We start from the raw sequence: 23,867 nt of genomic DNA, 5'->3' as shown, positions 1-23,867 counted from the left end.
CATAATCTTAGTGATATCCAAACTCCAGGCTCATCAGTCCTTTTGATTTGTATTTTTACTTGTACTTCTTTTCTTCTAGTTATTTTGACTCCTAGATTCACAACATAGACCTGAAATATGTCTTCTGGACTATCTCTGGGTCTCTATTCTATTCTGAGCTTTCTGTATTCTATACTGAACTTGCCACCTTTATCATCTATGCTCTCTTTATTGTATCTCGTGGCTGTTTTTCTTAGGCCTTTTGCTGTTTTGTGTAATACTTTTTGAATGTAATCCAATATATTTCTACCTGGTCAAAAATTAATGGAGAAATTGAAGTTGGGGTTGTGCCTTCCAACCATTGCAAAGAATATGTCCTTGTTACAAGTGAAAAATGATGTCCTATTTGTGTGTGAGAGGCAGCTGTCTATGTCACTATCCCTCCTGTGTGAGAGTTTATGCAGTGTCTATGACAATTTCTTAGATAGGCATGTGCTCTCAGCCTTTCATAGGAAATCCAACAATATTGCCTCTGATTACCCCTGGATATTGTTTAGCCTGTATAGCCATGTATCTTGCACCTCTAACTCACTAGGGTGAAGACTGAATTTTCAAATGTGGTTCTACTTGCATATGAGGAAAATACAGTCTGATCTTTCTTCACTGTTTGATTTTGGGAATATAGACAAGAGGCGAATCAAGGTCCTTCCACTTAAAATGTACTAGTGTCTCTTCCACAGGTGTTTCCTCTGGCCAAATGAAAGTCATGACCCAAGGCAAAGTAGACTTTTAGAAATGATTCATTCCTTTCTACAGATTTTGGCATAAAATGCCTATGTAATGTTTTAGCTGCTGTAGTAGGCAATGAGAGGTAAATTGGATAATAGGTATGTGTGGAGAATAATGGTTTATTAAGAACCCTTTTAATGTTTGAATAGCAAGTAAAAAAAATAGGATCCAGGAAAGAGTCTGAGGACCAGGTGTATTAGCAGCAGTAAATATATATATATATAGTGAATAAATTAATAAAAGGAACAAGTTGAAGGTCAAACTTGAGAGTCTAGAGTGGATTAATAGAAAGGCGATTAGAAGAAACTTTATTTACTAACAATAAATCCTTTAATAATAAAAGCATCTAGTTATAAAAGTACAGCTATTTTCAGTGTTTCTAGAGGCAGACACCCCAGAAGTGTTTATCAAGCATTAGAATGATTGAATAAATCATCATATTTCTACTCTATAGCATAGCTACTTAAAAATAACTCTGTATTTATTTCCTGGGATAGAGATACATGAAATATGAAGTGAGAAAGTAAGTTGTAGTGTGATTGTGTATGTATCTATCTATATCTGTATACACACATAGACACTTTATTTGGGGAAATGGAATATTTCCTGCCGTATGGGTAAACAAGGATGTCACAGTCATCAGAGATTCCAGACCTCCAAATGTGGATTCCTGAGCCCTAAGGGCAATCAGGAAGGGAAAGAATATCTATGTGATCTGGCAGCCATTAGGCTGAAGCCACTCCCTACTGGGGGTCCTGAGGCACACAGGATTTGAAAAATGCCCCAGTTAGCTGAGATGCACATGGAAGGAGTGATTTCAGTAAGCCCAGATTCTCTTTTCTTCCCATACATAGAAAAGTGCTAATATCCTCAATTTGGGATATCTGGTTTTCCTTGATTAACAATAATCTTTTGATTGACTGGGCTTCCCTTGTGGCTCAGCTGGTATAAAGAATCCAACTCCAATGCAGCAGACCCCAGTTTGATTCCTGGGTTAGGAAGATCCACTGGAGAAGAATAGCTACCCACTCCAGTATTCTTGGGCTTCCCCCGTGGCTCAGCTGGTAAAGAATCCACCTGCAATGTGGGAGACCTGGGCACATTACCTGGGTTTGGAAGATCCCCTGGAGAAGGGAAAGATTACCCACCCCAGTATTCTGTCCTGGAGAATTCCATGGACTGTATAGTGTGGTGTGCTGCAGTCCATGGGGTCACAAAGAGTCAGACACGACTGGGTGAATTTCACTTCATTTTGATAGACTATCTGCCGTTTGTGGCAAAACTTCTATATAATCTGGCTTCTCCCTTCTCCTTGGAGTAGTTTCCTCAGGGTTACTGATGCTACCTCCTGAGATTAAGTCATAAAAATTTCTGCCAATAAAATATAACTCTTAACTTTTAGGTTGTAACTATTTTTTAAGATGATAGTATGTACATCAGTTCAGTTCAGTTTCTCAGTTGTGTCTGAATCTTTGTGACCCCATGGACTGTAGCACACCAGGCCTCCCTGTCCATCACCAACTCCCAGAGATTACCCAAATTCATGTCCATTGAGTTGGCTATGCCATCCAACCATCTCATCCTCTGTCCTCCCCTTCTCCTCCTGCCCTCAATCTTTCCCAGCATCAGGGTCTTTTCCAATGAGTCAGCTCTTCGCATCAGGTGGCCAAAGGATTGGAGTTTCAGCTTCAGCATCAGTCCATCCAATGAACGTTTAGGACTGATCTCCTTTAGGATGGACTGGTTGGATTTCCTTGCAGTCCAAGGGACTAGCAAGAGTCTTCTCCAACACCACAGTTCAAAAGCATCAATTCTTCAGCACTCAGGTTTCTTTATAGTCCAACTCTCACATTCATATATGCTACTGGAAAAACCATAGCCTTGACTAGATGGACCTTTGTTGGCAAAGTAATGTCTCTGCTTTTTAATATGCTGTCTAGGTTGATCATAACTTTCCTTATAAGGAGCAAGCATCTTTTAATTCCATGGCTGCAGTCACCATCTGCAGTGATTTTGGAGCCCAAAAAAATAAAGTGTGTCACTGTTTCCCCATCTATTTGCCATGAAGTGATGGGCCGGGATGCCATGATCTTAGTTTTCTGAATGTTTAGCTTTAAGCCAACTTTTTCACTCTTCTCATTCACTTTCATCAAGAGGCTCTTTAGTTCTTCTTCACTTTCTGCCATAAGGGTGGTGTCATCTGCATATCTGTGGTTCTGATATTTCTCCCGGCAATGTTGATTCCAGCTTGTGCTTCTTCCAGACCAGCGTTTTTCATGATGTACTCTGCATATAAGTTAAATAAGCAGGGTGACAATATACAGCCTTGACATACTCCTTTTCCTATCTGGAACCAGTCTGTTGTTCCATGTCCAGTTCTAACTGTTGCTTCCTGGCCTGCATACAGTTTTCTCAAGAGGCAGGTCAGGTGGTCTAGTATTTGAATCTCCTTCAGAATTTTCCACAGTTTATTGTGATCCACATAGTCAAAGGCTTTGGCCTAGTCAATAAAGCAGAAAAAGACGCTTTTCTGGAAGTCTCTTGCTTTTTCAATGGTCCAACACATGTTGGCAATTTGATCTCTGGTTCCTCTGCCTTTTCTAAAACCAGCTTGAACATCTGGAAGTTCACGATTCATGTATTGCTTAAACCTGGTTTGGAGAATTTTGAGCATTACTTTACTAGCGTGTGAGATGAGTGCAACTGTGCAGTAGTTTGAGCATTCTTTGGTATTGCCTTTCTTTGGGATTGGAATGAAAACTGACCCTTTCCAGTCCTCTGGCGACTGCTGAGCTTTCCAAATTTGCTGGCATATTGAGTGCAGTACTTTCCCAGCATCATCTTTTAGGATTTGAAATAGCTCAACTGGAATTCCATCACCTCCACTAGCTTTGTTCATAGTCATGCTTCCTAAGGACCACTTGATTTCACATTCCAGGATGTCTGGCTCTAGGTGAGTTATCACACCATCATGATTATCTGGGTCATGAAGATCTTTTTTGTACAGTTCTTCTGTGTATTCTTGCCACCTCTTCTTAATATCTTCGGCTTCTGTTGGGTCCATACCATTTCTGTCCTTTATTGAACACATCTTTGCATGAAGTGTTCTCTTGGTATCTCTAATTTTCTTGAAGAGATCTCTAGTCTTTCCCATCTTATTGTTTTCCTCTATTTCTTTGCACTGATCACTGGGGAAGGCTTTCTTATCTCTCCTTGCTATTCTTTGAACTCTGCATTCAAATGGGTATATCTTTCCTTTTCTCCTTTGCCTTTTGCTTCTCTTCTTTTCACAGCTATTTGTAAGTCATCCTCCAAGAGCCATCTTGTCTTTTTGCATTTATTTTTCTTGGGGATGGTCTTGATCCCTGTTTCCTATACAATGTCATGAACCTCCATCCATAGCTCATGAGGCACTCTGTCTATCAGATCTAGTCCCTTAAATCTATTTTTCACTTCTACTGAATAATCATAAGGGGTTTGATTTAGGTCATACTGAATGGTTTAGTGGTTTTCCTCACTTTCTTCAATTAAGTCTGAATTTGGCAATAAGCAGTTCATGATCTGAGCCACAGTCAGCTCTCAGTCTTGTTTTTGCTGACTGTATAGAGCTTCTCCATCTTTGGCTGCAAAGAACATAATTAGTCTGATTTCGGTGTTGACCATCTGGTGATGTCCATGTGTAGAGTGTTCTCTTGTGTTGCTGGAAGAGGGTGTTTGCTATGACCAGTGTGTTCTCTTGGCAAAATGTTATTAGCTTTTGCTTTGCTTCATTTTGTACTCCAAAGCTTAAATTTGCCAGTTACTCCAGGTGTTTCTTGACTTCCTACTTTTGCATTCCAGTCCCATATAATGAAGAGGACATCTTTTTTGCGTGTTAGTTCTAAAAGGTCTTGTAGGTCTTCATAGAACCATTCAACTTCAGCTTCTTCAGCGTTACTGGTCGGGGCATTAACTTGGATTACCATGATATTGAATGGTTTGCTTTGGGAATGAACAGAGACCATTTTGTCATTTTTGAGATTGCATCCAAGTACTGCATTTCAGACTCTTCTGTTGACTAGGATGGCTACTCCATTTCTTCTAAGGGATTCTTGCCCACAGTAGTAGATATAATAGTCATCTGAGTTAAATTCACCCACACCAGTCCATTTTAGTTCACTGATTCCTAAATTGTCTACGTTTACTCTTGCCACCTCCTGTTTGACCACTTCTAATTTGCCTTGATTCATGGACCTAACAATTTCAGGTTTCTATGCAATATTGCTCTTTACATGGTAAAGATGGTAGGCACTGAGAGAGGGCATCAGAGGGCAGATAAATTGAAAACCACCGTCACAGAAAACTAATCACATGAACCACAGCCCTGTCTAACTCAATGAAACTAAGCCATGCCATGTAGGGCCACCGGATACAGAGGGGTCATGATGGAGAGTTCGGACAAAATGTGGTCCACTGGAGCAGGGAATGGCAAACCACTTCAGTATTCTTGCCTTGAGAACCCCACGAATGAAAAGGCAAAAAGATAGGATACTGAAAGAGGATCTCCCCAGGTCTGTAGGTGCCCAATATGCTACTGGAGATCAGTGGAGAAATAACTCCAGATAGAATGAAGAGATGTAGCCAAAGCAAAAACAACACCCAGTCGTGGATGTGACTGGTGATAGAAGCAAGGTCCAATGCTGTAAAGTATATACATATGTGCACACATTTATGATATCACCCTCTTTTGGTTAAAAACAACACATAACCATATATTTGTGTATGTATATGCAAATACATGTATGAGAGTAGAGGAACGTATTTCAGAGTAGGAATGGAGGAGGCAAGGAAATCATTGACTTGCTCTCAATACAACTTTACATTGCCTGATTAATTATAATAATATACATTATTGTTAATAAGGTGCTGCTGCTGCTCCTGTTGCTGCTGCTACTAAGTCGCGTCAGTCGTGTCCAACTCTGTGCGACCCCATAGATGGCAGCCCACCAGGCTCCCCTGTCCCTGGGATTCTCCAGGCAAGAGCACTGGAGTTGGTTGCCATTTTCTTCTCCAATGCATGCTAGTGAAAAGTAAAAGTGAAGTCGCTCAATCTTGTCCAACTCTTAGTGACCCCATGGGCTGCAGCCTACCAGGCTCCTCCATCCATGGGATTTTCCAGGCAAGAGTACTGGAGTGGGTTGCCATTGCCTTCTCCATAATAAAATACTGTTGTTGGCCAAAATCTTGGCTTCCTCTGCCCAGTGTAGCTGAATTAGAAAATACAAGACAGAGTTTGTAGGAAATAGAAAGTTCGCTTTAATCCTCAGCGGATGGAGAGGGGAACACAGTAGGCTTGTGTCTCAAGAACTGTGCCCCACCTCCTCCATGAAGAGTCTGTATAAGCCTTTATGGGGGGACTTGCAGTTTTGAGTCAGTGATGAGGAACACAGAGGTATTAGGATCTTGTCTTCTTCCTCTTGGATTATTTTAAAAACACTCATAGGCTGGCATCAGTGATCCAGTAATTGAGTCTGAAGTTCAGTGGCTCTGTGGCCTTCTTTCTGATATGTAAAAAAAAAGCGCTACAAGGGGGAAGAGTGTTGTAAGTGTAACCACCAGATACAGGATGTATTTACCATAGAGTCAAAGGATATTAGGTACAAAATGTAGATCCCGTAGAGTTGGGAGGCAGAAAAGCAAACTTAGTTACAGACATGAAGAATTAGAATTAAAAAATCTAGGATTGTTCAGGCCTGTTCACTGTTCTCCTTCTCTTCTTTGTTCTCAGGAGAGGGAAAGAAAACTCATTTCCCTTTTTTCCCCTTCCTTTTCATTGCAATAGTATTAAAAATAAAATTTTAAAGACTATATTTCTAGTTAAATGATCATTGACGCTTAAAGTTTGAATGAAAAAGCTTGAGCTTTGTTGAAATACTGAAAGACCCTCCCATCTGATGTAGCTCTGGATACTTGTGTGAGAAACTCAGCCTCTCCAAGGCTCAACCTCCCTTTCTGGAATCCTAGAGATATGACATAGGCTTGTCATATTCAGTGGTAAAGAATATGCCTGCCAGTGAAGGAGATGCTAGAGATGTGGGCTCGATCCCTGGGTTGGGAAGATCTCCTGGAGAAGGAAATGGCAACCCATGCCAGTATTGTTGTTGCAGGGAAAATCCAAATCTGACTCTATGTTGGAATTGTTTCTTTGACTTGCTTTTCATTGCTTGTGTTATTATAATCGTACAGAATGGCCTGCTTCAGAGAATCCTGCCCCTCTGCCTGACTATTAAACTAAAGTGCCTTTGTTCAGAACCCTAGAGATGCCAGGAAGGAAGAAAGGAACACATTACCTGCCTGAGGTTTGCCATTCTAGGAGATATTTGCAATATCTAGGAGATATTAATGGCATTTTTACTTTGTTTCCTCACCTCCTTACCTCCCATTTCTGATCTATAAAAGAACCTGTCATCCAGACCCCATAAAGTGGTTATTTTGAGACATTAGTCTACCATCTTCTTGGTCAGCTGGCTCTCTGATTCACTGGCCTGTCATATGGCAAGCAGAGTGAGCTGGGACTTGGTAACATTCTTGCCTGGGAAATCCCATGGACAGAGGATCCTGGTGGGCTACAGTCCATGGGGTCACAAAGAGTCAGACACAACTGTGACTGAGCACGTGCACAGACACACACACACACACACACACACACACACACAGAGATATGAAATAGATGGTCTGAGATCTCTTCTATCACAGTTATTCTATTTTATTGTTTAATAATAAAGAAATATGTGTGAAGATAGTAGTGGTGCTAAGGTATGGCTGGGTCTTTAATCCTCTCCTTCCTCTCCACCTGCCATTCCGTCAGTCACCTATAAAATGCTTCAAATAGGCTTATGATCCAAAAGAAAAATGATGGGCTTTTATGCAAGCCCAGCTTCAAGACAAGCTCCCTGACTGTTCCCTTACCTCATGTCATTGCTGTCTCTAAAGCCTCCTCAAAGCAGAAATTCTGTGTCTGTTGCTCTTAGAACTTGCTCCATAGAATAAATCAGTATGTGTATTTAAGATTATAGGACACATTTATTCATAAAGTTTAAAAGGCACATTATTCACGTACAACTGCTTCTCTAAAATGCAAATATTCTTTCGGAAAAGTACATTTAAATCCAAACACTCATTTACATCTCAACAGATACATTTTTAAGAGCTCTCCAAAGAGCAGGGTTTTGAGAAGGAAACATGGAGAAGGAGAACCATGTGGAAGGAATGAAATACATGGAAAGGGAGAAGCTTCAAAAAGTGAGTACAAAAATGATAAGCACTTCTGGAACTTCTAGAGGAAAAAATGTACTTGGGCCAGCATCCTTGACTTCTGTTTTTCTTTCCCATCTCCCATCTGCAGATACATCTGCAAATGCTGTCAGTTCTCTCTTCAAACATATGTGGAATCCAACCACTTTTCACACGACTAATGCTCCAGGCTAAACCAAACCACTGTCATCTAGATTATTTCAAAGGCATTCTAAAACTAGTTCTGGTTCCTGTCCCCTTAGGATCTAGTATCAACACAATAGCCAGAGGGACCTTTTGAAAACCTAAGCAAGATCAGACATTCCTCTGTTCAAAACCCCCATTCTAGTGGTTTCTCATTTACTCCAAGTTAGAGTCACTTATAACGTCCTATAAGAGATTCTTCAACTTGGCTCACATTAGACATAGTCTGGGGAGCTTTAAAGAAATATTCATGTTGAAGTCTGATTCCCCACAATATTGATTTTGTTGGTTTTATGATTGAGGCAGCAATATTTGCTAGAAGGTCTTCAACTGATCCTAGTGGACATCCAGGGTTGAGAATCACTGTCCTCTATAATCTGCTCTCACCTTCGTTTGCTCCTTGTCCCCCTTCTCTCACCTTCTTTTTTCCCTTTTCCTTAGTACCTTCTGGACATACAGGCATCCTGGCTGTTTCCTGAACACACCAGATATACTTCCACTTCAGAATTTTTGTGCTGGTTGATATGCCTTCCAGTGAGCCTCCTTCAGGTTCTTAAAATGTCAAGCATCCTGCATAGAGACCCTTTAGAAAATTATGAGTAGAAGGACCTTGATTAGCCTCTTGTAATTTTTTGCAACTCAAACTCCCCAAGCTATGCCAGATTAGACTTCCCTCATATATCAATATATCTGTCATTTGATAATTCAGCCATCACTCTGGTGAGCTGAGGGTGCAAGATAAATGTTTGTGCAGTCCCAACATCTGCCCAAAGCTAATATTGGTAAAATTTCTGCATACATGCTTAGAGCACATTTTTATCTAACCAAGTCCCTAGAGACACATGCATGTAATCTCACATACACAGAAAAATCATGTACTGAGATGCTTTGAACAGAGTTTCTAAGGTCTCTTCCATCACAGATATTCTTTGATTCTGTTGTTAAAGATTAGTACTAACACAGAATTATAAATATTGGTGGTGTAAAAACAGAATCAAGGAATAGGTTAAAGAGATTTATCCCCTCCATTACCTGTAATCTGTCTGCCATCTTCAAATAACCCCAAATAACCACACAGTTTAAGAAAAAGCAATGATCTTTCTGCATGTTAAATGTGTATAGGCCCCTGGCTTCATGCTCAGAGCATGTTGCTGCTTTGGGAGCATCCACATGTGCAAGTTTCATGTTGGGCCTTCTGAATAAGCTTATGGGACTCTATTGAATAAGTCCATCTGTGTTATTAGGATTGTGTAGTTTATTCATGTGGTTTAAAGCATTTTTTTTTAAAGATACCAATAACCCTTGGAAAAGGTATACTTTGAGGCAGATTACTCATTTATATTTCAGCATATGATATTTTTAAGAGTGCTTGATACCTAGTAGGATCTCAATAACCATTTGGAGAATGAGTAAAATGATGGGTTGAATATTTTCTATGGAATAGATGTAGGCTCCTTGCTCTGAGAGAAATCTGGTCTGAGATTATCTTAAATTATATCCAAAAAGACGCTTAGAAAAGTTGCCTTACAACAACAGAGGGACATACAGGGATTAAACACACATTAAAGATGAGGAAGGAGCATTAGCCATTAATATGAAGAATCCATCTTCCATATAAGAGCACTGTAGCCAAGAACTGTCCAGCTTTGTATGTGTGGGTGATTTTTAGAAGAACCCACAAAAGAATTCACCTTTTAAACATTTGACAAACCTGAGGAGATCCAAAACCAGCTCACAAGTGTATCAATCAAGTTAGGTCTTTTTGAACCTCCTGTCTTTCAGATTTTCCAGTTAAAGATGGGGATAGATGGGTAGAACCACAAAGTATTGCGTTGGTCAAAAAGTTTGTTCAGATTTTTCCATAAGATGCTATAGAAAATCTGAATGAACTTTTTAACTAACCCGATAACAAAAGAGAAGCCCATCGGTTCTTCTTGAACTCCATGTTTCTCTCCTACAGTCTTCATCTGTGGGGAGGGAGTATCTTTGGCTTTAAATCAGGTTTAGACTTTTGATTTATTAGTGATATAAAACATTGTTTTGTGGTTTAAAGTGGCTCTAGAACTTCTTATTACTTAAAAGTACCCAGAAAAAGTAATGTGGACTGCCCAAATTTTCATCTGGAGACAGTTGAAATATAAAGCCAACAGAATAAATTTGAAGAGACAGTGGGAGATAAAAAATGAAGTTGTTTACAGTTGAGTCCCATGAGTCATGCTTGTTATGTGTGTCTCCTTCACAGCTCTACCTTGATCCATATGATATTGATTCTCATGTCAGACTGAAAATATTTCCGTAGCAAGTCAACCACATCCCCTGTTGGTGCTGAAATTTCACATAAACTATTTTAAAATCTGCTTGGAATTATTAAAATGGATTAATTTTTTTCAGTCTTTAAAAAGAGAGCCTGTCAAGAAAGTCTTTGCTCAGGGATTGCTAAGATATTTACTCAGGATTGTAGTAAATCCAATTCCTGTGAGTAGAACAGTCCACAAGTAGCAGGCTCACAGCTCACTTTCTAAAACCTCTCATAGTCACATGGAGACTGTCTCAAGCTGATTTGATCTGTGGCAATTACCAGTGCTAAAGGCACTAAGGGAACTGCTTTTATTGGGTTTAGTTATGTCTTTTTTTTTATTTTAATTTTTATTGGGATATAGTTGCCGTGTCGTTTCAACATTGTGTTTGTTTCTGCTGTACAGCAGGGTGAATTGGCTGTATGCTTACATATGTCCCCTCTTTTTTGGATTTTCTTCCCATTTGAGTCACCACAGAGTACTGAGTAGAGTTCCCATTGCTTTTAATGAGCTATATTAATTTTTTTTTTGAGCTACGTCAAGTAATAGACAAAATTGAGACGTCTCTGAGAAAAAGTAGAATTGCAGTCTCTTGAAGAAACACCTGGAGTAACAGGCAAATGTGGTCTTGGAGTACAGAATGAAGCAGGGCAAAGGTTAATAGAGTTCTGCCAAGAGAACGCACTGGTCATAGCAAACACCCTCTTCCAAAAACAAAAGAGAAGACTCTACACATGGACATCCCCAGATGGTTGACGCCGAAATCAGATTGATTATATTCTTTGCAGCCAAAGACGGAGAAGCTCTACACAGTCAGCAAAAACAAGACCCGGAGCTGACTGTGGCTCAGATCATGAACTCCTTATTGCTAAATTCAGACTGAAATGGAAGAAAGTGGAGAAAACCATTAGATCATTCAGGTATGACCTAAATCAAATCCCTTAGGACTATACAGTGGAAGTGAAAAATAGATTTAAGGGACTAGATCTGATAGACAGAGTGCCTCATGAACTATGGCTGGAGGTTCATGACATTGTACAGGAGACAGGGATCAACACCATCCCCAAGAAGAATAAATGCAAAGAAGCAAAATGGCTGTCTGAGGAGGCCCTAAAATAACTGTGAGAAGAAGAGAAGCAAAAAGCAAAGGAGAAAAGGAAAGATATACCCATTTGAATGCAGAGATCCAAAGAAAAGCAAGGAGAGATAAGAAAGCCTTCCTCAGCAATCAATGCAAAGAAATACAGGAAAACAATAGAATGGGAAAGACTAGAGATCTCTTCAAGAAAATTAGAGATACCAAGAGAACACTTCATGCAAAGATGTGCTCAATAAAACAGAAATGGTATGAATCTAACAGAAGCAGAAGATATTAAGAAGAGGTGGCAAGAATACACAGAAGAACAGTACATAAAAGATCTTCACGACCCAGATAATCACGATGGTCTCATCACTCACACTTGCCTAGAGCCAGACATCCTGGAATGTGAAGTCAAGTGGGCCTTAGGAAGCATGACTACAAACAAAGCTAGTGGACGTGATGGAGTTCCAGTTGAGCTATTTCAAATCCTAAAAGATGATGCTGTGAAAGTGCTGCACTCAATATGCCAGCAAATTTGGAAAACAGCAGTGGCCACAGGACTGGAAAAGGTCAGTTTTCATTCCAATCTGAAGGATGGCAATACCAAAGAATGCTCAAACTACTGCACAGTTGCACTCATCTCATACGCTAGTAAAGTAATGCTCAAAATTCTCCAAGCCAGGCTTCAGCAATATGTGAACCGTGAACTTCCAGATGTTCAAGCTGGTTTTAGAAAAGGCAGAGGAACCAGAGATCAAATTGCCAACATGTGTTGGATCATTGAAAAAGCAAGAGAGTTCCAGAAAAACATCTTTTTCTGCTTTATTGACTATGCCAAAGCCTTTGACTGTGTGGATCACAATAAACGGTGGAAAATTCTGAAAGAGATGGGCATACCAGACCACATGACCTGCCTCTTGAGAAACCTGTTGCAGGTCAGGAAGCAACAGTTAGAACTGGACATGGAACAACCGACTGGTTCCAAATAGGAAAAGGAGTATGTCAAAGCTGTATATTGTCACCTTGCTTATTTAACTTTATGCAGAGTACATCATGAGAAACACTGGGCTGGAGGAAGCACAAGCTGGAATCAAGATTGCCAGGAGAAATATCAGTAACCTCAGATATGCAGATGACACCACCCTTATGGCAGAAAGTGAAGAACTAAAAAACCTCTTGAAGAAAGTGAAAGAGGAGAGTGAAAAAGTTGGCTTAAAGCTCAACATTCAGAAATCTAAGATCATGGCATCCGGTCCCATCACTTCATGGCAAATAGATGGGGAAAGTGTGGAAACAGTGGCTGACTTTATATTTTGAGCTCCAAAATCACTGCAGATGGTGACTACAGACATGAAATTAAAAGACAGTTACTCCTTGTAAGGAAAGTTATGACCAACCTAGACAACATATTAAAAAGCAGAGATGTTACTTTGTCAACAAAGGTCTGTCTAATCGAGGCTATGCTTTTCCAGTAGTCATGTATGGATTGAGATTTGGACTATATAGAAAACTGAGCGCCAAAGAATTGATGCTTTTGAACTGTGGTGTTGGAGAAGACTCCTGAGAGTCCCTTGGACTGCAAGGAGATACAACCAGTCCATCCTAAAGGAGATCAGTCCTGAGTGTTCATTGGAAGGACTGATGTTGAAGCTGAAACTCCATTACTTCGGCCACTTGATGTGAAGAGTGATTCATTTGAGAAAACCCTGATGCTGGGAAAGATTGAGGGCAGGAGGAGAAGGAGACAACAGAGGATAAGATGGTTGGATGGCATCACCAACTCAGTGGTATTGGTTTGGGTGGACTCCAGGAGTTGGTGACGGACAGGGAGGCCTGGCATGCTGCGGTTCATGGGGTTGCAAAGAGTCAGACACAACTGAGCGACTGAAATGAACTGATCTGAATTTAATTGTTCTCTTTAAATTTAGGGCTACACAACTTTACATTTGTCTGTAACAAAGATAACAATTTGTCTTTAACAATTGTCATCAGTTCTGAAAAAGTGGCTTCTTTTGGGGGGAATGGCTTCCCAAAGTGTCTTGGTCTGTTGAGACCTGCAACCTTGTAAACTGGAAGATAAGGGCTGTCCAGTGTTTCTTTTCTTTTTCCAGACAGCAGCCAGGCATGGTGCTCTGCACACAATAGGTGTCAAAGAATGTTATTGACAGAACGTCTGGTCTGGTGCTTCAGTCATTTGGAATGCATATTACTGCCCATTGTTCATGCTTGAAACACAAACAGCATTAATACTAACATTCTGTGGTTTCTGAATTCCTTTCAGAGCTCTCTCCTCATTTCAACTAATTACTGTAATAGGCCAAGCACCCCTTCCGTTTTGACAGTTAAGATGGAGGAAATTGAAAATTCGAAAAGACCATAAAGGACAGAGTGTCTTTAAAAAGAATCCATTAGTCAGTTAAAAGTTATCTCAAATTCTCAGCATTCAAGGTCTCTAACTTAAAATTTCCTGTTTTGTTAAGGCATAAATGAAGTGGCTCTTTTTTTTTCCCTCCTGAAGATCACAAAAACCATTTCACTTTGGAGATGATTTGCCTACCTTTCTGTATAAGTATACTTAAAATTTTGTATAGGTGTGAGTAAGAATAGATAATCTTCCCCTTTGTCATTTCTGGACGTGAATTTTCCCCTTTCGTCCTTTGAGAGAATGAATGGAGGAGGGCGTATGAAGAGCTGGTAAGTGGGGCTGTTTATCTGTCTGATGGAAGATTAATAACGCACTAAGCAATTCTCACAGTTATTACATTTATGAGCAGGAAGAGCCTTAGGCAAAACTGAGAAAGATGTCTTTGCTACCAACAGATCTGTATTTTCTTTATTTCCTTTGTTAGTCTCCATTCCAAACTTCTAGAATTTAGTGCCCAGCCTTTCTGCCACCCCGTAGAAGCCCAAGCCCCAGCCTACCTTTTGGCATATGCTTCGGTATTCCTTTGATAGAAATTTTGTACCTCAATTTTCTTGACTTTTCACTTAGTTATAACTGGCTCTCATGTATTCCATCATCTCACACGTTGTTTGATGACTGGCTAACAAATTCAATCAACTCCTTCGTTCAGGGTAGTGATAAATAATTATAATTCAATGTGTTAACAGAAGAGCTGTGTCATATGCGCAGTTAAGTAAGTTGAGCTTCAGCACAGGGTTTGGGTATTAAGGAACAGAAGAGAAAGAAAGCAAGTTATCATGTGTTCCCTATTGGGGTAGTCAGCCCAAGCTGCTGTAACAAAAGGACCATAGGCTGGTTCAAGCAACAGACAGTTGTTTGTAGTTACAGTTGTGGAAACTGGAAGTCTGAGATTAGAGTGCCAGCATGGTCCAGTTCTGGTGAGAATTGTCTTTTTAGATTGCTGATGCCTGCTGTTTGTGTCCTCATCTGGCTTATAGAGAGGTTTCTCTCTTCCTTGTTTTATAAGGCCATGAATCCTATTTAATGAGAACTCTATCCTCATAACCTCATTTAACTTCAATTTCCTCCAAAGGCCCTATTTCTAAATACAGTCACACTGGATTAGAGCTTCAACATATGAAATACAGGGGGACACTCACAATTCAGTCTATAGCATTCATTCTACTCCATCTATGGATGATTGGGAATGAACAAGACAGTATATATTTATATATGTTTCTCCTTTGTAAGTCTCAATTTCTGTTTTCGGTATATGAATGTTTTGTTGAGCTAAATTTTATTCTAAAATTTAAATATATGTAAATTTCCTTCGGTATGCACAAATACTTCATCTGATGCTCAGTTGAAGATATAGCTCTCTGTTCCAAAGATATTGGGGAAGGAAAAAAACTAACTATGCTTGATTTGCTGAGAAATAGCATATGTGCTTCATGGGTGACTTAAGGGAGTTTTAAGGGTAATTTCATCTATGTGTGATTTTTTACCTTAGGAATTGCCTTTAGAACTGAATAGGACTTCATTATAAATTTGATTTTAACTGGCTTGAATAGCATAACTTAAGGTCATGAGTAGCCTGGTACTTGATGGTATATATTTGAGTAAGGGGACCTAGGGATATTTTGAAAAAATGCATGGGTGGTGTCCTTCTGTGACCATAGATAATTATAAAAACTCAAAGTTTTGCAAATGACATTGTGTATAAAATGCTTTTAAAACCCTCACATAAAACATAACATGAAATAAAGTACTAACTCCAAGTGACTTTTTATTAATTAATCCAGGAATATATTTATCAATGTGACTCAGGAATGATCAATAACATCTATGTGATGGGGCAGATGTTTTCAGATGTCCTTCATGGAAACCTTCTCTTGTTAAAACCTGAGTTGCTGGAGAATAATTTATTTAACGTCCCTTATTGGGATATATTTGAGGGCTGACTAAATGCCAGCACTCTTCTAGGTCCTAGGGAGCCCATAAGAACATGACTGACAAGCTTTTGTCCTGCAGGAACTCACACGGAGAAGGGAGGCAGAAAGGCAAGAAACAAATACAATAAATATGGCTCTAGATGGCAATAATTGGGCTGACAAGACAGGGTACCTGAATTACTGCTTCAGACTGAGTGGTTAAAGAAAAGCATTCAGTTTGAAGGCGAGCCATGTATGATGAAGAGTCAGTCATGCAGAGAAAACAGAGCTCGTGAAGGGCACAGCGAGGTTGAAGGTCCGTGGTGTGAATGAACGGCTGTGTTTGCTGACCAGGGACAAAGCAGCATGTCCACCTGCAGCAATATGGAAAAAGGGAGCGTGGCTAGGGTGTGAGTTTCCTTAAGTAGGTCTGCAGGAATATGTTTACTAATAAACTAGAAATGGCACTAAATTGCGCTATTCAACAAAAGTTGATAGACTCTGAATTGTATCTCTGAGTCAGAGAAAAAATAATGTATATTAACATATGTATATATGGAGGACTTCCCTGGTGGCGCAGAGGTAAAGAATCTGCTTGCGATGCAGGAGCCACAGAAGATGTGGGTTTGATCTTTGGGTTGGGAAGATCCCTTGGAGGAGAGCATGGCAACCTACTCCAGTATTCTTGCCTGGAGAATCCTGCGGACAGAGGAGCCTGGAGGGCTACAGTCCATAGGATGGCAAAGAGTCGAACATGACTGAAGCATGCACACACACATGTGTATATGTGGAATCTAGAAAAATGGTACTTATGAACCTATTTGCAGGGCAGCAGTAGAGAGAGACACAGACATAGAGAACAGACATGTGGACATGGTGGGGAGAAGGGGAGGGTGGGATGCATTCAGAGAGTAGCATTGACATGTGTACACTATCATGTGTAAAGCAGATAGCTAGTGGGGAGCTCAGCTCGGTGCTCTGTGATGACCTAGAGGGTTAAATGGGAGGGTGGGAGGGAGGTTCAAGAGGGAGGGGCTATATGTATACATATGCCTGATTCACATTGCAGTACTTCAGAAACTAACACAACATGGTAAAACAATTATAATAATAAAATTTTTTAAATGTATAAAAAAATGTACCTCTGAGCTGGTTCAAGGGGATTTCGAATTTGCTGAAATTAATAAAACAAAGTGCCCTGATAAAACAAAGTGACCAGTTTGAGATAGACAGGCCTGAGGACTGAGAAAATGAAGAGAAAAAGAAATGATCAGTAGAAGCACAGAATTAGAAGAGTTAGGGTTAAGATAAGACTTTTCCAGTAGCAGCATGCCCCACATGTTAATCTGACTGGCAGCTTATTCCAGTGTGCTGTACCATTATTAACATTTATTATGTGTTATAGCAGTGGACTGAGGATCTTACCAAGAGTTTAGTGATACTTCACTCTAGCACTGCCATCACATTACTTATCACCTGTAATGTGGAAATGCTTTGTGCATCTTTATCTATACATACATGCAATGCATATGTAATGCATTATATGTAGCATATATTTATATATTACACATGTGCATTGTATACAAAGTAAGTATTTGGTCATTCTCAACTAAACCATATATTGTCACTATTTATTATGGTGCTGGAGAATACTCTTGAGAGTCTTTTGGGCAGCAAGGAGATCAAACCAGTCAATTCTAAAGGAAATCAACCCTGAATATTCATTGGAAGGATTGATGCTGATGCTAAAGCTCCAATATTTTGGTGACCTGATGGGAAGAGCTGGCTTATTGGAATAGATCCTGATGCTGGGAAAGATTGAAGACAAAAGGAGAAGGGAGCAACAGTGGATGAGATGGTTAGATAGCATTAATGGTTCAATGAACATGAGATTGAGCAAACTCCAGGAGACAGTGAAGCCTGGCATCCTGCAGTTGATGGGATCACAAAGACTGAACACGACTGAGTGACAAGGACAGCAGCAAGTTAAGAAAACTCCTCAGAGGCTGCAAATGATGAATACCTGTGTCGGTTGGACCCACGCAAGAAAATAAAATAAAAAACAATGAAAAGTCCTTTGTCTTTATACAGTACCTTAGTTTAGAGATGACATTCACTTTTGCAAACATCACTTCATATAGTCTCATTTTGAAAATGTGGATTTGCAGGTGCAGATGTGCTTATTTTCAAAGATGACTGTCAACAGAGTACCCTCTGTGTGTTTCTTATTTGAAAATCCTGAGAGAATTTACTTGGCTAGTGCATATACTTCCTCGTGTCTGATCATCCTCCAGATTTGGTCAGCTCAGACTCAGGAATGGGAGGGGAGTAGAAACATGACTGAGAGTGTGGGCTGCAGCTATTCCTAGGAAAAGGGAGTGAGCAGTTACTGCAAAACATAACCAACCCTCTTACCAGCAAGGCGAGGTGTGGAAATATTTTCCAGCTAGTCAGCTAAAATAAATAAAACCTGTACTTTAAGAAGTAGATTTTGCAAAAGTGAGTTTTTAATTATCAGAGTTATTATTAAAAACTTCCATAACCGAGACTATGTTCCATCATTTTTTTTAATCCTCTTTTGCTTGGAAAGATGAAGATATGTATTCTTGAACATTTCAAATAAATTAAAGCAAGTTCCCAAAATAGAGAGTGTGTGGGCAATTCTGTTGGTATTGTTTTACTCCTTGTTCAAACTCTGGCATTCACACCATCCACACACTTATGTCTGTGGACTGGAACAGAAAGGAACAATGAGGGGGGTTTCGGTGGCTTCTACAAAGAGACATAGCTGCACCTGCCTGTTCTGAGGATATTGTTGTCAAGTGAGACCCTCTCTCAAGTATATTTATAGTTCATCCCACTGCTAATGTGTCGTAAAATGGAAGAGTTCTAAAAATATGCTAGGAGATGAAGTTTCAGAGAAAAGAAATTTAAGTGGATCTGGCTGTGTTTAGTTTATTCCTTATACTAGTCAAATAATATCGGGAATGGAGGAGAAAGATGTCTAGGGTAGATAAATTTTAAGATTTTATGCTGAAAGAGGGCTGAATTTTTAAAAGGGAAAAATTAGTAAAGAGTGAATGAAAAGTGGTAAGCAATAGAAAAACTTACTCTGATGGTTTTATTAAGTTCCAACAAAATGGCAAGAGGTTGACTTTTTGTTTCCTGTATACCCAGCTGTGGGGCTGACAGGTAGCTTTATGAAAGACCCCCGGGGAGGCACATATAATCTTGAAAGTCAGGGACAGTGTGGCCAGACTGATGGCTTTTGAGCTTTAAAGGGTCCGTCTTGACAAGCTCACTACTCCATGCCTGTCTTCAAGTGGACCTGAACTTGCTCGGGTACTTCTTCCTAGAGGAGGTCATCTTATAATCACTATGCAGTGTAGAACAAAACATCTAAAAGCATAGACTTTGAACCCTGGCAAATGAGAGAGCCATCTCTGATCATTCTTAGAATTTTGTATCTTTGGACAAATTATTGTTTTATATCTGTGTTTTCTTTCCCAAGCAGTGAAAATAAAATTACCTTGCTTGCAGAGTTCTTAGGAAGAGTAAATGAGGCGATATGTGTTATGTACTGAGTAGTACTTGATAGAAGTTAAAAAAAAAAAACAAATGATGTCTATCACTATTACCTACTTGAGTCCCTTTTAGTTGCCCAGTCATCCATATTTGCACTGAAAGTCTTGGACTCCCTGGGTTTTAGCATGGAAAATCTCAGGTGTCTAAAACTGTTCAGTCCTGGACAAACTGGGATGGCGGTTATGCTAGTCATTCACCCTTTAGAGTAAAAGAGTCTTTAATCAAAATTCCAATATGCATTTCTAGGGGTTATTATTCTCTTTGGTGTTTCACAACTATGTGTATTTATTTAACAGACCCTTACTTAGTACTTAGTATGTACCATTCACTGAAGCTTTTTCAAATTTTTACTTATCTAATCATCCTAAAAACACTCTGAGACAGGTCCTTTCATTATCCTTGTTTACAGACAAGGAAACCAAGGCAGAGAGAGGCAAAGTACGTTGCGGAAGGCCACAGATGAGTCTGGATTCAAACTTTCAAATTCTGGTTCCAGAATGTACACTATTTACTACTGCCCTTAGGTTAACTGTATGTGGTGTATGTATTCTAATAAGTAGTACCTAGAATTAAGATGAGAATTCCATTTTAAGTTCTGTCACTGATTTGAAACTTGGCTTCACTCTGTACATCTAGGTTTGTTGAGCTGTAACCTTTGACGCGTCCTTAAACCAGGTGGTTAAGGGCTATGAATATCATGGGGGAAAGGATACCATAAAAGGCAGGATAATCATATTGCCACATGACATCCAAGGCCAAATTTTCCAGTGTGAATCTTTGGGATCCCTGTGTTCTTTTTGTTGTTGTTTTTTTTTAACTTTCTTTCTGTTACCAATATGTCATGTCACATATGAAAGATATTTCTCTTTAGAATGATAGGAGAAAATGCTGAACATTTAATCAAATCAGCCATTTTGGCTGTCATGGATTCAGATAGTCATGTAATTGTCAGATTAGCCTAAATTCTAGACATTATCTTTACTGTATTTTGAATTAAGTAATTCTTTTTAATAAATATCTATCTTCTTTGCCTCTGCCCTTACACTCTCCACCCCAAGTACACATTCACATAGCTTTGTCAGTTACTTGACAAAGTGGCTCTGCTATAAACCTTGATTAAGAGTTAATGGACAGAGTGAAGTAAGCCAGAAAGATAAAGACCATTACAGTATACTAACACATATATATGGAATTTAGAAAGATGGTAACGATAACCCTATATGCAAAAAAAGAAAAAGAGACTCAGATGTATAGAACAGACTTGTGGACTCTGTGGGAGAAGGCGAGGGTGGGATGTTTCAAGAGAACAGCATCGAAACATGTGTATCTAGGGTGAAACAGATCACCAGCCCAGGTTGGATGCATGAGACAAGTGCTCAGGCCTGGTGCACTGGGAAGACCCAGAGGGATGGGGTGGAGAGGGAGGTGGGAGGGGGGGACCGGGATGGGGAATACATGTAAATCCATGGCTAATTCATTTCAATGTATGACAAAAACCACTGCAATGTTGTAAAGTAATTAGCCTCCAACTAATAAAAATAAATGGAAAAAAAATAATTTAAAAAAAAAAAAGAGTTAATGGTTTTGCCAGCACAGCCTAAATATGATTAGTTGTGCAGATGAGTTGAGGCATATGGATGAAGCCTCCTCACTCTTCTCTGCATATCCAGTTTACCACTTTTCCTGGAAATAGTTGAGGATATGAAAATCTTTGGTCTGTCCCCCTTTTACAGATTTATTTAGAATTCACAAATGTTTTATTCCAAATGCTTTTTCCTTTAAGTCACAAAATTAAATTCAACAGAAGGCACATGATCTTCATTTCATGTTATTTTGTATATTTTTCATTTCATCTTATTTTGTATGATTTGGCAGCCAATGTGAGATTTCTGAAGGGTAAAGTACTATTTTGGACATTTTCTGAAATGAAATGGTGCTTCAGGATTATTCTAGAGCCATTTCACACAGCACATTCTGTTAGTCCCCAGATAAAAGCGAGAATTTGCTTCTCACAGATATGAAACCAAGAATGTCTTCATGACATTCTTTTATATTCATTTCAGGAAATTTTGAGCACCTAATATATGTAGGCATGATGCTAAGTTTCAGAAGATGAGGTCCCTGATTTCAAGAAGTGTCCAGAAGGGCTACAAAGTAGAATACTAAAAAGTTTACAATGGAAGTGCGAAAGGCTGCTGAGAGGCAGAAAAAGAAAAGACTATTTAGGATGGGATGGAAAGGTAGAGAAAAGATAGGGAGAGATGTCTTAGAAGAGGTGGCATATGAACACATCCTTGAGAGACAAGTAGGATATGAACAGATAGAGATGGGTAGGAAGGACAGTTCATGCTCAGAGAACAACAAAAGCAAAGCCACGTTAGGCAATTGACAAAGTGCGAAGGGGCAAGTCTTCTGAGAACATGGTCAGTCCCCACATGCATTAGGCACAGGAGGATATGAGTGCTGTGCTGAGACAGATGGGAAGACATTCAATAATAACTACAGAAGTTCCTGGCATGCTTTTAGTGTGGACTTTGTAGGCAAAAGGAGCAATTGCTTAGTTGACTAATGTATGTGAGCTCATTGTGTATGACACAGGACATAGAGCAGTTAATAGTTGGCTGTAATTATTATCATTCTTAATTTTAGAGGTTTCTAGTAAATAGGAGTGATGAGATCATGCTTACAAGAGATTATTAACTATTCATTTGCTTGAATCTACAACTCCTCTTTCTTTCCCCATCAGCTCTTAAGAGCAACAGAGAGGGAAAGTCAGCAGAGAGGACATTAGATCTGGTATTTGATGATGTGGCAATCCTACTATCAACTTCCTCAAAAAGATTTGTTATGCCAGTTTTGAAGTGAACACTCACCCAATTGAGAGCTAGTTATAATTGAAGGAAATAACAATGATAAATAACATTATAGCTAAAATTTTTAAGTGCGTAGTGTGAGCCAAACCCAATTCTTGGAGCTGCATCCGTTATTACATGTCCAACCTCCACAAGAACCCTATAAAATAACTGGCCTGGTAGGTTGAGTTGTTAGAAACATCATGAAAGAGACAGACTTTAGAGAAAAGAAGTATTCCAAAAGTTGCCTACAAAGAAAAACAGGACATCTGATAGAAAGAATGTGAGCAAAAATAGATATTTAAATATATTTCTGTTAAAGGTAAAGAAACCAAAGGTGGGAGAGACTAATAATTCATACAGCTGTTAAGTATTAGAGCTTGGATTCTAATACTTGAGCAGGTCTAAAACATTGAGCAGATCTAACTTTGAGGTCTGTATCCTAGGACTTGAATCCAGGTTTTAAGGCTCCAGAATCCATGCTGTTAATCCTTATTTTACAGTACTATACGTTCATACATAAAATGACTGTCTTTTGTATGAAATATAGTAATTCCTGAGTACCTGCAGGGGCTTGGTTCCAAGGCCCACTGAGGATACTGAAATCTGCAGATGCTCAAATCCCTTATATTGTGTAATGTGATGTAGTATAGTTGGCTCTCCATATCCACATGTTCTACTCCATTGATTCAACCAACCATGGATCCATTTTCCAGAGGTGAGAGATATGTGGAAACACAGGGCCAACTCTGTGTTAACAATGAGAAACCAGCTTTCAAGGAACTTTTAGCCTATCTAAGGAAGACGGAAATCCTAGCAAGAATCACTTCTACATTTTTTCATTATTTTTAAAATTTTATTTATTTTTTAATTGAAGGATACTTGCTTTAAGAATTTTGTTGCTTTGTGTCAAACCTTAACATGAATCAGCCATAGGAATACAAATATTCCATCCCTTTTTAACTTCCCTCCCATCTCCCACCCCATCACACCTCTCTAGGTTGATACAGAGCCCCCGTTTGAATTTCCTGAGCCATACAGCAAATTCCTGTTGGCTATCTATTTTACATATGTAATGTAAGTTTCCATGTTACTCTTTCCATACATCTCACCCTCTCCTCCCTCTCCCCATGTCCATAAGTCTGTTCTCTATGTCTGTTTCTCCATTGTTGCCCTGTAAATAAATTCTTCAGTGCCATTTATCTAGATTTTATATATATATGTGTTAGAATATGATATTTATCTTTTTCTTTCTGACTTCACTGTGTAAAATAGGCTCTAGGTTCATCCACCTAATTAGAACTGACTCAAATGTGTTCCTCTTATGGCTGAGTAATATTCCATTGTGTATATGTACCACAACTTCTTTATCCATTCATCTGTCTTTGGACATCTAGGTTGCTTCCATGTTCTAGCTATTGTAAATAGTACTGCAAAGAACACCAGGATATATGTGTCTTTTTCAACCCTGGT

The sequence above is a fragment of the Odocoileus virginianus genome, chromosome 13 (assembly GCF_023699985.2).
Source record: "Odocoileus virginianus isolate 20LAN1187 ecotype Illinois chromosome 13, Ovbor_1.2, whole genome shotgun sequence".
Lineage (NCBI taxonomy): Eukaryota > Metazoa > Chordata > Mammalia > Artiodactyla > Cervidae > Odocoileus > Odocoileus virginianus.
Note: the sequence above shows the minus strand (reverse complement) of the source record.